Source organism: Lynx rufus, unplaced genomic scaffold (genome assembly GCF_022079265.1).
Source record: "Lynx rufus isolate CCGP_SWC_20201006 ecotype Redwood Valley unplaced genomic scaffold, mLynRuf1.p SCAF_8, whole genome shotgun sequence".
Classification (NCBI taxonomy): domain Eukaryota; kingdom Metazoa; phylum Chordata; class Mammalia; order Carnivora; family Felidae; genus Lynx; species Lynx rufus.
Genome location: NW_025814896.1, coordinates 672,972 through 686,738, shown reverse-complemented (window position 1 = coordinate 686,738; position 13,767 = coordinate 672,972).

The following is a 13,767-nucleotide window of genomic DNA, read 5'->3' as shown; positions in this document are numbered from 1 at the left end:
CACAGACCCGCCCACCCGCGCTGCGCCTGGGCCTCCGGGAGGATGGGATCCTCCGAGGTTGGCAAGCCGTCCCCTGGGGCGGGGAGCGGGAGGGCGGGTGGAGAAAACCAGAAAACGAGAAATCAGAGCAAAGGGGGAAGGTGGTCCCAAGAACCCCGGGTGGGTGGCCGCTGACTGACCCCGGCAGCAGAGACCTGAGCCACAGCGCACCTGCAGGGAGAGGGCTGAGGGCTGGGGCAGTGACACTTTCCTAAAAGGCTCCGTCCAGTCTAGGTTAGAGGAGACCTGCCTTCTTACCTGGCGATGACTCTGGAGTTCTCTCCAGCCCCTTAAAATACTCAGGACATGTTTGGCCCATGCCAGCACCAGGACCGAGGGAGAACTTCCCCCTTCTAGACGCAGGAAGCATCAGGAGAATTTTGCAGCTTAATCGCATTTGACCCCCCAACTTTCCCTTGAGGGAAACAGGTCTCCCTTGAGGAAACAGGCACCATGGTCACTGGCTGAGGTTCAGCAGCTAGCAGCTAGCAAAGCACCCGATCCCCCCACCATTACCTGACGTGACCCCAAGGACCCTTGCTTCCTAGATTCATATCCCTGTAGAGTCTCCTTGAACAATGAAGAGAGCTAAACCATGGCAGCAGCGTGACGACTGAGGCCGCGTCACAGTACACGGTGCTTCCTCCCTGCTCTCAGGCCGACCGTGGGGGAAGCCAGCCTCCACGGTGTGGGGGCACTCAAGCAGCGGCCTGTGGAGAGTCCCATGCCAAGAAGGACGGAGGCCTCCCGCCCAACCCGGACCGGTAGTTGGGAACGTGTGTGAGTCACCCCGCGAGGAGACCCTCCAGGTGAGTGCAGCCTCGTGAGAGCCCCCACGCGTGAGCCACCAGCTAAGCCGCTTCCAGCCACGAGCTAACCGACGTTTAATGTTGTTTTAGGTCACAAAGTCTGGGGGTGATCCCTCACACAGCAATGGAGACCTGATACAGCAATATTGTTCCTCAGTGAAACCCACCTCTGTGGAGCCAAGGTCAGCTCCATAGAGCTGTGTTGGGAGCGGCCAGTCAGGAAGTCGGCCGGCTGCACCGTTAGCAATCACACCAGAAGACTTGAGATACACAAGCGTCAAGTCAGAGGACAAAATAGAGGAGATATTCCATAAGCAATGGCAACAAAAGGCCCAGGGATGAGCTTAACAAGAAACATGCAGGAAAACTGAAACGTTCCCAACAGACACCGTAGAAACTGGACCAGAATACCACATTCTTGGATGAGGGACTTGACATTGCATAAAGACATTAATCCTTCCTAAACTTATGTATGCATTTAATACCATCTCAGTAAACATACGAGGAAGAATCAGGGGTAGACGTGCTCGTTTTAACTCATTAAGGAAGGCATAACACAAACAAGCAAGAAGAGGAGGGAGAATTACGCCAAAGAAGGAGTCATAAAAACCGGAGAAGGGAAACAGTCCCAAACTCATGTTACAAGCCCACACTCGCCCTGGTACCAAAGCCGGATGGATACCACAATGAAAGAAAATTAAAGACCAATTGTCCTGATGAACATAGATGCAGACATTCTCGCCAAAATATTAGCAAACCAAACTCAACAGCACATTAAAAGGATCATCCACCATGACCAAGCGGGATTTATCCCTGGGACGCAAGATAGTTCAACATCAGCAAATCAACAAAAGTGATACATCACATTCACGGAAGGAAGGATAAAAATCGTATGGTCGTCTCAGTAGATGCTTCTCTGCATGTGACCCAACACTGCATCCTTTCATGATAAAAATGCTCAACAAACCGGGAATGGGAGGAATGTTCCTGGCATAATGAACACCATATGTGACAAGCCCACAGCTAACATCCTACTCAATGGTGAAAAGTTAAAAGCCTTTTTTCTAAGATCAGGACCAAGACGGGGATGCCTTCTGTCACCGTTTCTAGCCAACATAGCACTGGAAGTCCTAGGCGCAGCAATTAGAGAAGAAAGAGAGATAAAAGGCATCCGTATCAGAAAGGAAGAAGTAAAATCATATGTTTGCAGATGACATGATATTATATATAAAAAATCCCAAAGACTCCACTAAAAAAAACTGCTAGCACTAATAAATTAATGCAGTGAAGTTGCAGGATACAAAATCAACATACAGAAATCAGTTGTATGTCTGTACACTAACAACAAACTATCTGAACAAGAAATAAAGCAATCTCATTTACAATAGCATCAAATATAACCAAATATTTAGGAATACATTTCACGAAGGAGGTGAAAGGCCTGTACGCTGAAAACAGTAAGACATAGATAAAGAAATTGAAGAAGACACACACAAAAAATGGAAAGATATTCCATGCTCGTGGATTCGAAGAAATGATGTCCTGAAAATGTCCATACCACCCAAACCGATCTACAGATCCAATGCAATCCCAATCAAAATTTCAATGGCATTTTTCATAGAAATAGAAAAAAACTATCCTACAATTTATTTGGGACCACAGAAGACCCCAAATAGCCAAAGTAACCCTGGGAAAAAAGAGTAAAGCTGGAAGCATCACACTTCTTGATTTCAAGCTCTACATACAAAGCTATAGTAATCAAAACAGTATGGTACTGGCAGAAATAAGGCACACGGGCCAGAGAAACAGAACAGAGAGCCCACACGTAAACCCACACAGATACGGTCAACTAACTTTTTATAAGCGTTCCAAGAACACGCAATGGGGATAGGCGCAGTCTCTTCAATGGATGGTGCTGGGAAAACCAGGTGTCCACACGCAAAAGAATGACACTGGTGCCCTATCTTACACCACTCGCAAAAATTAACTCAAAGTGGATCAAAGACTTAAATGTAAGACCTAAAACCACAAAATTACTAGAAAAAGAAAACAGGGAGAGAGATCCTTGATATCTGTCTTGACAACGATTTCTTGGATATGACCCTGAAAGCACGGGCAGGGAGCACTAAGCAAACAAGTGGGGTCACATCAGACTAAAGAGCTTCTGTTCTGTGAAGGCGCTATCAGCACATTGAAAAGGCAACGTACAGAATGCAAAAAATATCCACAAACCATACATCCGATGAGCGGCTAATATCCAAAATTTGTAAGCAGCACATACAACTCAATAGCAAAAATAAAGAAATAATCAAATTTAAAAATGGGCAGAGGACCTGAATAGACATTTTTGCAAAGATGACATACGAATGAGCACCAGACACATGAAAAGATGCTCAGCATCACTCACCATCAGGGAAAACTCAGATCAAAAGCACCAGGAGACACCTCACACCTGTTGGGATGGCGAATACCAAAAAGACAAGAGATAACAGGTGTCGGTCAGTGAGCATGTGGAGAGAAGGGAACCCTGTGCACTGTTGGTGGGAATGTAAATCGGTGCAGCCACGATGGAAAACAGTATGGAGGTTCCTCAAAAAATTAAAAATAGAACTACCGTCTGATCCGGTGATTTCTGGGTATAAATCTGGAGGAAATGAAATCAGGGTCTCCGAGAGCCATGTGCACTCGCGTGCTCCCTGCAGCACTACTCACAATGGCCAAGACGCGGAAACAACCTCAGTGTCTGTAATCAGATAAATGGGTGGAGAAGACATTAATTTGAAACGAGTAAGAGGATACTAGCCCTACCAGATATGAAAACATGCTGTAAAGCCACTAGGAGTGTATTCCGGGAGTGCAAGCAGACAAGCGGCTCAAGGCAGCAGAACAGAGTCGAGAAAACGGCTGACTTGCGCACAGGGTTCCATACACGACGGAAGGCGGTGTGTCGGGTCCCCAGGAAAGGAGGTTCCCCTCCACCCAGGTTCTGTTAGAACTGCTGGATTTCTAACCATTCTGTTAGGACAACTGCTTAGCATCTTGAAACAAAAATAGGGCAGGGGGATTCTCTACCCAAGACCTTACACCAAAAATAAAACGGCAAATGGACCAAAGATTTAAACAGGAAAAACAAAAACAAAAACAAACAAAAAAAAAACAGCCATAAAGTCACTAGAAGAAGCCGAGGAAGAATGTGTTTATTTGTTAGTAGTCTTGTGGTGGGAAGGCCTTTCTCAGGAAAACCAACCCAAGCAGCCGGTGCTCCCATCTCCTCCCACGTGGTTCACTGACTTCTAGTTGATGGTTTGAAATCAGCCACGGAGGGGCGCCTGGGTGGCTCAGTAGGTTAAGCGTCTGACTTCAGCTCAGGTCACGATGTCACGGTCCGTGAGTTCGAGCCCCGCGTCGGGCTCTGGGCTGATGATGGCCCAGAGCCTGGAGCCTGCTTCCGATTCTGTGTCTCCCTCTCTCTCTGCCCCTCGCCCGTTCATGCTCTGCCTCTCTCTGTCTCAAAAATAAATAAACATTAAAAAAGAAAAAATTTTAAAGGAAATCGGCCATGGAAATCAGCAAATGCTTTTTTTTTCCTTCTCAGAGAACCAGTAGTTAACCATCTACCAGCACACCATTAACACATTCAACCACACACACACACACACACAAAAAGGAAAACAAGAGTCAAATTCCAAACACAAACTGACAAAGAATTATACTTCATATCACAGCTAAAAGCCCTAAATGTAACGAAACCTCCTTTTGAGGAAATGCAAGTTCCAACTATATAATATTTTCCACCTCTCCATCAGCAAGGTCCCCAGACATTGCACTGGTGGGGAGGGGGTGTCAGAACTGGAACCACAGTGGCAATCGGGCAGCACCGGGCCAGAAGCGCCGGGACACATCCGTCCAAAGGCTGACGGACGCACGTATGCAGAACCAAGTCTACACATGGCGTCTGTGGCAGCCTCCTGTCTGATCACAGTGGCCGAGGGCGCCCCGGTGCACGTCATCACCAGCATCCCGTCCCTTGTGCCACCAACTACTCTGACGCCATAAAAGAGGAGGCATCTCAAATGTCGTGAAATGCAGTTTCTTCCAAGATACTTTGTTAGAGAAGAAAATTGAGGTGTACCACAATGCACCTTGAGTTTTTTTTGTTTTTTTTAAATTTTTTTTTTCAACGTTTATTTATTTTTGGGACAGAGAGAGACAGAGCATGAACGGGGGAGGGGCAGAGAGAGAGGGAGACACAGAATTGAAACAGGCTCCAGGCTCTGAGCCATCAGCCCAGAGCCCGACGCGGGGCTCGAACTCACGGACTGCGAGATCGTGACCTGGCTGAAGTCGGACGCTTAACCGACTGCGCCACCCAGGCGCCCCGCACCTTGAGTTTTTAAGAAAAGAACTAAAAACTATACAAAGTTCAAAAGTCAGTTACAGAAATCAGAAGTAAACTGCATGGCCAGGAGAGGACGGAGACTTACGTTTTTCCTTTACTTTTTTGGACATTGGAGTTTGGATTCAGTGCGCATATTCCTTAAGCAAATACAAAGGCAGAGTGTGAAAGGCACCACATTGGGTACTGAATCGTGGGCTCTTGCGAAGTAACCATCCTGTCTGGTCACTCACATGCCGGGATGACAGCCTCTCCCCTTCTGGCCCTGCAGACCATCCAGATGTCGATGGTGCCAATTTCACCTCCAAAACCCAGACCCACACAGCCCCAGCCTCTTCCCCTGCACGTCAGGCAGGCCTGTCACGCTGCACTGGGCCCACACTTTCCCCTGCTCCTCCAAAAGCCTCCCGGGTTTAAGAAATGAGCACCCCATCCTCCCAGGTGCCCGGGCGCCCTGGACCCCTCCTCCCACTCCACCTCCAGCCATCAGCAAATGCTGCAGCTCCAAACCCAAGCCGCCCCAGAAAGCGTCGACGCCTACAGCAGCCTCCTGGCTCCCAGGTCCCTGCTACCATCATAGCATACCTTCCGACACTCTGCTCCGCTCCGCCAACCAGTAAATGCAGTGGGACGAGTTCGGAAACGGATGATGTTTGCAACATTGACAGTGACAACCTAAACAGATATTCATATCGTCTCCAAGTGTCTCCCCTGGGATGCCTTAGAGTTACAGTGGAGAGCCCTCTCCTGGCCTTGGGACCAGGCACAGCAGGCGCCGGGCGCCACACAGGAAGGGACACCGCCCCTTCCTGTGGTTCCAGCCCCAAACGCAAAACCTCACGCCAATCACAAGGAAACGTCGCAGACAAAATGCCTCCTCAGAAGCGTCCAGGCCGTGAGAGACCACGAAGAGCTGGCCGTTCGAAGAACCCATATCCGTACCTATGGAATTATGAGACAGTTAACAAAATGTGAATGTGGGCTGAGAACCAGCGATGTGTAAGTTTCCTGGTTTAATGATTGACAAAGTACGTGTTCTTAGGAAACAGGTGCTAAGGGGCGGGGGTAAAGGGCATGATGTCTGCAACTCGCCTGCAGACGGCTCAGAAATCACCGTGTATTTATGTAGTAAACCAAATGGGACAGGATGTCAGAAACTGGTGAATCTAGACGAAGAGTGTATACAAGTCCTTTGCACTATGTTTGCAACTTGAGTGTAAGTTTGTTTGAAATTATATCAAAGTAGGGGCGCCTGGGTGGCGCAGTCGGTTAAGCGTCCGACTTCAGCCAGGTCACGATCTCGCGGTCCATGAGTTCGAGCCCCGCATCGGGCTCTGGGCTGATGGCTCGGAGCCTGGAGCCTGTTTCCGATTCTGTGTCTCCCTCTCTCTCTGCCCCTCCCCCGTTCATGCTCTGTCTCTCTCTGTCCCAAAAATAAATAAACGTTGAAAAAAAATTTTTGAAATTAAACAAAGCCTCCACCCAACACCTCCCCCCGTTAAGCAGCCGTCCCTCATCCAGCATGTTTCCTGGTGGACGTAGCCTGGCCCTCGCCTCCTGTGGCCCTCCTCCATCACCAGAGCCGCTGGGAAAGCCCCCAGATAACCCTGCCGGCGTCACTTGGGAGTGAGGGGCTCGCAGGCCTCGGGGCCAGGCCTCAGTTCACCTGCCTGGTCCTCAGCTACCCCTAGCAGTCTCCGTTTAAGAGCCACCCAGAGAGAAATTTAATACCCAGGTACAGTCCCCCAAGGACCCTCCCAGGGACTCACCCAGGGGTCCCACCCAGAAGGTCACACCCTGGCCTGGGAGCAAGAAGGCGATTGAGTCTCCGAACTGGAGGGTCCCAGTTTACCCCGGGGGTGGGGAGGGGACAGCCTGGAGGGCCTCCTAGCACCATCCTTCCCTGGGGAGCCTTGGGACGAAGGCCTCTGGGGGCTGCATCCCACCAGACCCAAGGGCCGGTTGTCCCAGCTGCACTCCCCACCCCGACCTACAACGGCTCTGCACCACTGTCTGTGCACCCCCACCCCACACTCAGAACCCTTCCTGGAGCCCCCCAGGCCAGGCCTCGAGCCCCAGGAGAGCGAGCATTGTGGAGCTGATGAGATGGTCACTGTGAATATTTAGGACCATCTCACCAGGAAGATTGAGGACAATCCCCAAATCTCCCTTTTGTGCCCCCAGGAAAGCGGAGGCCTCGCTGGGGGTGGAGCCACCCTATCCTCTAAGGTGACACGCTGGGGGCAGGTGGAGGATGCGTCTGCACTCCCAACAAAGGGAGGAGCTGCCCCTGATGGGAACTGGTGCCCTGGAGGCTGCAGACCCAGCGCAGACCCCAAGCCTCCCACCTGCGCCTGACCTCTCCCCCCACCCCAGGGGCTGGAAGCCTGGTGTGCTCTGTCGGGTGGGCTGTACCCGCCTTGACCCCCAACCCACTGGGGGAAGAGAGGGAAGCTGAGGCTCCGTGCACCGGCCACAGCCGAGCAGGCTGCAGGATGGGAGCAAGGTCCTCGGAGGCCAGAGCCCCGGGTCTCCTCTGAGGAAACACAGACGTGGCCAGAGACTCGAGTTCACACTCCCGACCTCTGGGCGTCATTCCTCAGCATGCAGCCGGCCTGCCCTGTCGCCTCCCAGGCGAGGTCCAGTCCCCAGCTACCCCATTGCCTGCAGGACCTGGGGTGGTCACAGGGGCTGGTCGAGTAAAGAGAAAGTTCATGACGATGAACGCACACTGCGTGGCAGGCACCGGGCAGGCGGGGGCGACAGGGGAATCTCCCCTGCAATCCAGAACAGGCGGGATGCTGGCCACGTGGCTGTAAGTGTCCGGAGAGCCACATGGGTGCAGCCGGCAGGCATCCAGGACTGACCCGCACCCCGTCTTCTCAAAAGGGCACCGAAGCAGGGAAAGGGTGGCTTTCCAGCCACTGGTGCTGGGACGACAGAGCAGACAGGTGAGGAAGGAATGGACCCCAGCCCTACCTCACATCACACAAACTAAGAGCATGGGCCATCTAAATGTCAAGGCTAACGTGTGAGGCTTCTGTAAGAAAACAGAACAAATCATCACAGCCTTGGGGTAGGCAAATAATCCTTTCAAAGGACATGAGAAGCACTCACATAGAAGAGAAGGTTGATAAACTGAATTTCATAAATATCAAAAATTTCTGTTCTTCAAAAGATACCAATGAGAAAAATAAAAAGGCAAGCCATTGACTGAAAGAAGATATTCAAAATGCACGTATCAGATGAAAAGATGCGCATAGACTATTTTTTATCCTTAAAACTCAATATTTTTAAAGCACGGTTTTAAAAAAATGAACAAACTAGGGGCCCCTCGGTGGCTCAGATGGTCGAGCATCCAACTCTTGGCCTCGGCTCAGGTCATGATCCCACGGTTGTGGGATTGGAGCCCCATGTCAGGCTCTGCACTGACAGCCTGGAGCCTGCTTGGGATTCTCTCTCTCCCTCTCTCTACCCCTCCCCTGCTGGCTCACATTCTCCCTCCCTCCCTCCCTCACACGCACACGAACAGAATCTTTGAACGCACACGTCACATAGGAAGATAGACAAATGACTGCAAGCACGTTAAAAATGTACCCAACATCTCTGGTCACCAGGGAAATGCAAACCAAGTGAGATGCCACGCGGAACACAGGAGAATGGCTGAGTTTGAAAAGACTGGAAGCACATGGCACCGTCACACAGCACTCAGACGTCACCGGAGGGTAAAATGGAGCAGCCGCCTTGGAAGACAGTTCGCTGGGTTCTGATAAAGGGAAACAAACATCTACCTGTGAGCCAGCAATTCTCCCCGGCCTACTACCCAAGAGAAGAACAGCATCTCCGTTCTCATTCTTGGGGGGAGCTCCCCCTGCTGGTTGCATGGGGTGGTGTCAGTCCGTCCTCGAATTGTGCCCGTGGGTTCCTGGGGGCTTTATTCATTGCTGTCCCAAACTGTAAACAACGCGGGTGTTCTTGGTGAGACTACCAGATAAGCAAATTCTGGTGGGTGTGTGTTTTTTTAAGTTTATTTATTTATTTTGAGAGAGAAACATGGGAGGGGCAGAGAGAGAGGGACAGAGAATCCCAAGCAGGCATCCACACTGTCAGCACAGAGCCCGGCGTGGGGCTCGATCCCACGAACCGTGAGATCATGACCTGAGCCAAAGTCGGGCGCTTATGCGACTGAGCCCCCAGGCGCCTCCACAAATTCTGGTGTGTTTGTATAATGGGATGCTACTCAGGAAACCACAGCATGGCAAGCAAGCTCACAAGAGCACGAACGAAACCCAACTACGTTCTGCTGAGCGAAAGCCGTCAGGCCCAAAAGAATATGTATGTATGTATGTATGTGTGTATGCATGTATTTACCTTTTTTTTTTTTTTAAGGTTTTATTTATTTTTGAGAGAGAGAGAGAGCATGAGCAGTGGAGGGGCAGGGAGAGAGGGAGACACAGAACCGGAAGCAGGCTCCAGGCTCCGAGCTGTCAGCACAGAGCCCGACGCGGGGCTCAAACTCACGAACCGCGAGATCACGACCTGAGCCGAAGTCAGACGCTTAACCGACTGAGCCACCCAGGTGCTCCTCAAAAGAGTATTTAGTATATGCTTCCATGTAGATGACGTTCAAGAACAGAGAAATTATTACGACACCAGGGCAGTGGCACACAAATTCATCATACTCTCCTGGTGCAGGTACCCTAAGAAGAGAAAAGTTGCTCGAATCTGATCTGGAAATCCGTGGGTCCTGGCCGAGGCCACGGCAAAACTGTCTTACGGAATCCTGGTCTCTTGCAGAAGAGCCATTCCAACGGAAAGGAAACCATCGGATGACCCCTTCCCTAGGTCTTGGCCCCAAACAGAGAGTAGGGCCCGGTGTGGCCCCGATGGAGAGAAGCTGATGACGGCACAGTACGTCCCGGTTAACGTGGCTGCCTAACAAACACCCCAGAGCTCGCTGAAATCAAACGGCCATCCATCATGCTCGGGGGGTTTGCAGGCCAGTGATTAGAAGAGACCCGGGTCCACGGTGTCCAGAGCCTCAGCCAGAAGGGGCCTCGGAGCGATGCTCCCCACTCTGTGTCTGGGACCTGGGCTGCAACCGGCATTCCTGAGGGCTCTGTCTGTCTCTACGTGGCCACCTGCTCCAGGGCAGGCGTGTTCTGAGAGGATGGAGCAGGTGGAGGTACTGTTGCCTTTTCCCGGCCCAGCCGCATGCAGCATGTGTTCTGCCAGCGTCAGAAGTGAGCCGCTAAGGCCAGCCCACGGCGCGGGGAGGGAAGTCCGACTCCAGCTTTTGTAGGAGGAGTGTCACAGAATGTGTGGACACGTCCTAAAGCCACCACACAGAAGAGAGCCGAGTTGTCCACACAGTCGGAAAAGAGCGAGGAAGGAAAAGGCAGAGCCAACCCAGAAGAAAGCCCACAACAGCTCCTCACAAACACCCAGCCTCTAAGACAACCTGGTAAGAGACAGGATGCAAACGCATCAGTAATTACAATAAACATAAAGGACTACGTTCTATCAAAGGATTGAGAATCTGAGATTGGCGTTTGAAAGAAGGAAAGGAACACAGCCATTTGGTACTTATCAGAGATGCACCAAAACACAAAAACGCAGTATGGTCGAAAGTAAAAAAGGAGGGGCCCCGGGCGGCTCAGTCAGTTGACCATCCGACCTCAGCTCAGGTCACAATCTGGTGGTTCACGAGTTCGAGCCCCGCGTCGGGCTCCGTGCTGACAGCTCAGAGCCTGGAGCCTGCTTCGGATTCTGTGTCTCCCTCTCACCCTGCTCCTCCCCCTGTTCTCAAAAATAAAATAAAAACATAAAAAATAATAAAATAAAAAGGGAAAAAGATACTCCGGGCATCTACCAACAAAAAATAAATGCTGACATAGCAATATTGATTTCGGACAATCTAGAATTTAGGGCAAAGATTAAAAACACCGCCAACCTAGAAATAGGAAGGCACGCTGCTTAACGAGAGAGGGAATCATCCACAAAGAGTGTTCCTCAAGCTTTTTGACTCAGATCTGCAACCAGAGTTTCCAAAGTGCTGCTTTTACCACGCAGGCTGCAAGGCCTGTGGTCCCTGGTGGGGGGCCAGGGGGCCCGAACTGCAGGTGGAGCTCAGAGGGTCTCAGGGCAGTGGAAACGCCCAGCGAGACACTGCGATGGAGGGTGCCTTTATACGTCCGTCCAAGTGCACCGAAGCCACAACACGGAGAGCGACCCCACCGTGAACCATGGACTCAGGCAAGGACCTGTCAGTGCAGGTTCATTGGCTGGGTGGGGGCAGGGGGCGTGTACGAAATCTCTGCACTTTCACTCAATTTTGCTGTGAACCTAAAACCGCTCTGAAAATAAATATTAATAATAAATATTTTAAGTGTGTCAAACAAGTTCACCGTTTAAAAGCGGGATTGCCGGGGCGCCTGGGTGGCGCAGTCGGTTAAGCGTCCGACTTCAGCCAGGTCACGATCTCGCGGTCCGGGAGTTCAAGCCCCGCGTCGGGCTCTGGGCTGATGGCTCAGAGCCTGGAGCCTGTTTCCGATTCTGTGTCTCCCTCTCTCTCTGCCCCTCCCCCGTTCATGCTCTGTCTCTCTCTGTCCCCCAAAAAATAAATAAATAAACGTTGAAAAAAAAATTTTTTTTTTAAATAAAAAATAAAAAAATAAAAGCGGGATTGTAACTCACCTCTCTAAGAAGGGGACAAATCAAGCGGACAGAAAAATAAATAAAAGGACAGCAATGCTCCACAACACAATGAATGAAGTTGATCCAATAGATAAACACATTTGGCCAAGAGAAAATACACATTTTGTCCTCAAGCACACATGGCCATTTTCAAGAATGGATGGGTTCCAGAGCAGAGATCCAGAGAGTCGAGGGTTCAGGCCTCTGGTCCCCGTGGAGAGGCAAGATAGAGGTAGAGGGCCTGGGGAGCGAGGCTCGTCTGATTTAGGTCTCACTCAGGGCTGTAGCTTAGACAGGTAGAGCACGAGGCCAGTCAGAGGGTGGCCTTAGCAACCTGTGACAACACTGTGCCTGCCAGGCAGGGTGCCCCGCGAGCAGGGAAGAGGAGGGGCTCTCTGGAGGGAGAGCCCAGGGCCCGGCAGGCTCATTTCCAGCCCCTGGAGGAGTGCGGTGCCCCGCCTGACAGGAAGCCCGGGGAGGAGGCCTGGGGGACATTTGGGAGAGGATGGCCGCAGGAGAGCGGAGGCCCAGGTTCTCGAGCCACGGGGCAGGCCCTGGACGCAGGATGGGAGGCCCAGCCCAGCGGCCCTGCTCCCTGAAGGACACTTGGCACCTGGATATCCAACACTCATTTGGAGAGCGCCTACTGCCCACACATCACTCTTCCCGGTCCCCGAGTTCTTCTGCCGGCTACCCCTGATGTGTAACTCGGGGCTCGAGGCCCAGAAGACGCTTAGCAAATACACGTGGAGGCACGCGCGTGCCGGCGGCGCCCTCTCCGGTCCGGGTCGGAGGCGGCACTACCTTCCCAGTGGACCCTCAGCCAGCCCCCAGGAAGGGAGGAGGGGGCCCTCTGTCCGCCCCACTGGCTGTGCCAAGAGGCTGCACTCGTGCCCTCTGACCCTCTTCAATATGCTTGCAGGGATCACAGAACGGAGGGCGCCCCGCGACCCCGGGAGGGTACAAGCTGAGTCAGAAGGGCCAGCCTTGAGCCTGCAGTGGGAGCCGCCCTCAGCTCCACAGACCCCTGTCGCCCAAGTCCCACCCTCTCTGGCCGCGACCCCCCCCCCCCCAGGGCCCAGCTCCGGGTCCTGCTCCCTGGCAGCCCTCCCTCCTCCCCTCCTCCCGGGGCGCGGGGAGCCAGTGCACGTGCGTGGTGGGCCTCCCACACCCACACTGAGCCAGAGAAGCCAAGTGGGGCTCGTTCCGTGCGACCCCCCAGTACATGCGGGAACTCTGGAGGCAGAAACTGGGACCCCTAGGAAGGGCGGTGGAGGGCAAGAAACCAAGGACAGCAGACCCCACAGACAACTGCGGAGAACGCCTCGCTCCTGGGGAGCCCGCACGGGCCCTCCCTCTCCCAGCAAACCTCCCCAGCTGCCCGGCCGGAGCGCCCGACCAGGGCCAGGGAGCTCGGTCCACACCCCGGCCCTGCCACCCTCTCCTGGCTCCACCTTCCCCCACGTGAAAGCAGGGGTCAGGCGGGTCCACTTCAGCGTGGTGGCCCTGCACTCTCACCTCGGGAACCCCTCCCATGCAGGACCCTGAGGCTCGGGCAGGGGGGCTGCCGCTCGGGGCAGCGACGCCATGAGGTGAACCTGACCGCCTTTGGGCGTGTGGATGTGCGCCACTGTCCGCGGCCCACCCACCGCTCAAGGACATCATCACGCCCCTTGGCCTCCAGTAAACTGCACGGGGAGGGTGGGGCGACGGGGAAGGCCCCCAGACCACCCTCTCAAAAGCAGGTGGCAGGCCGTGTGCGCCGTCTGCAGTGGGTGGGCACACGCCTGCGCGAACTTGACCCGCATCGTAAGAGTCGGACACAAA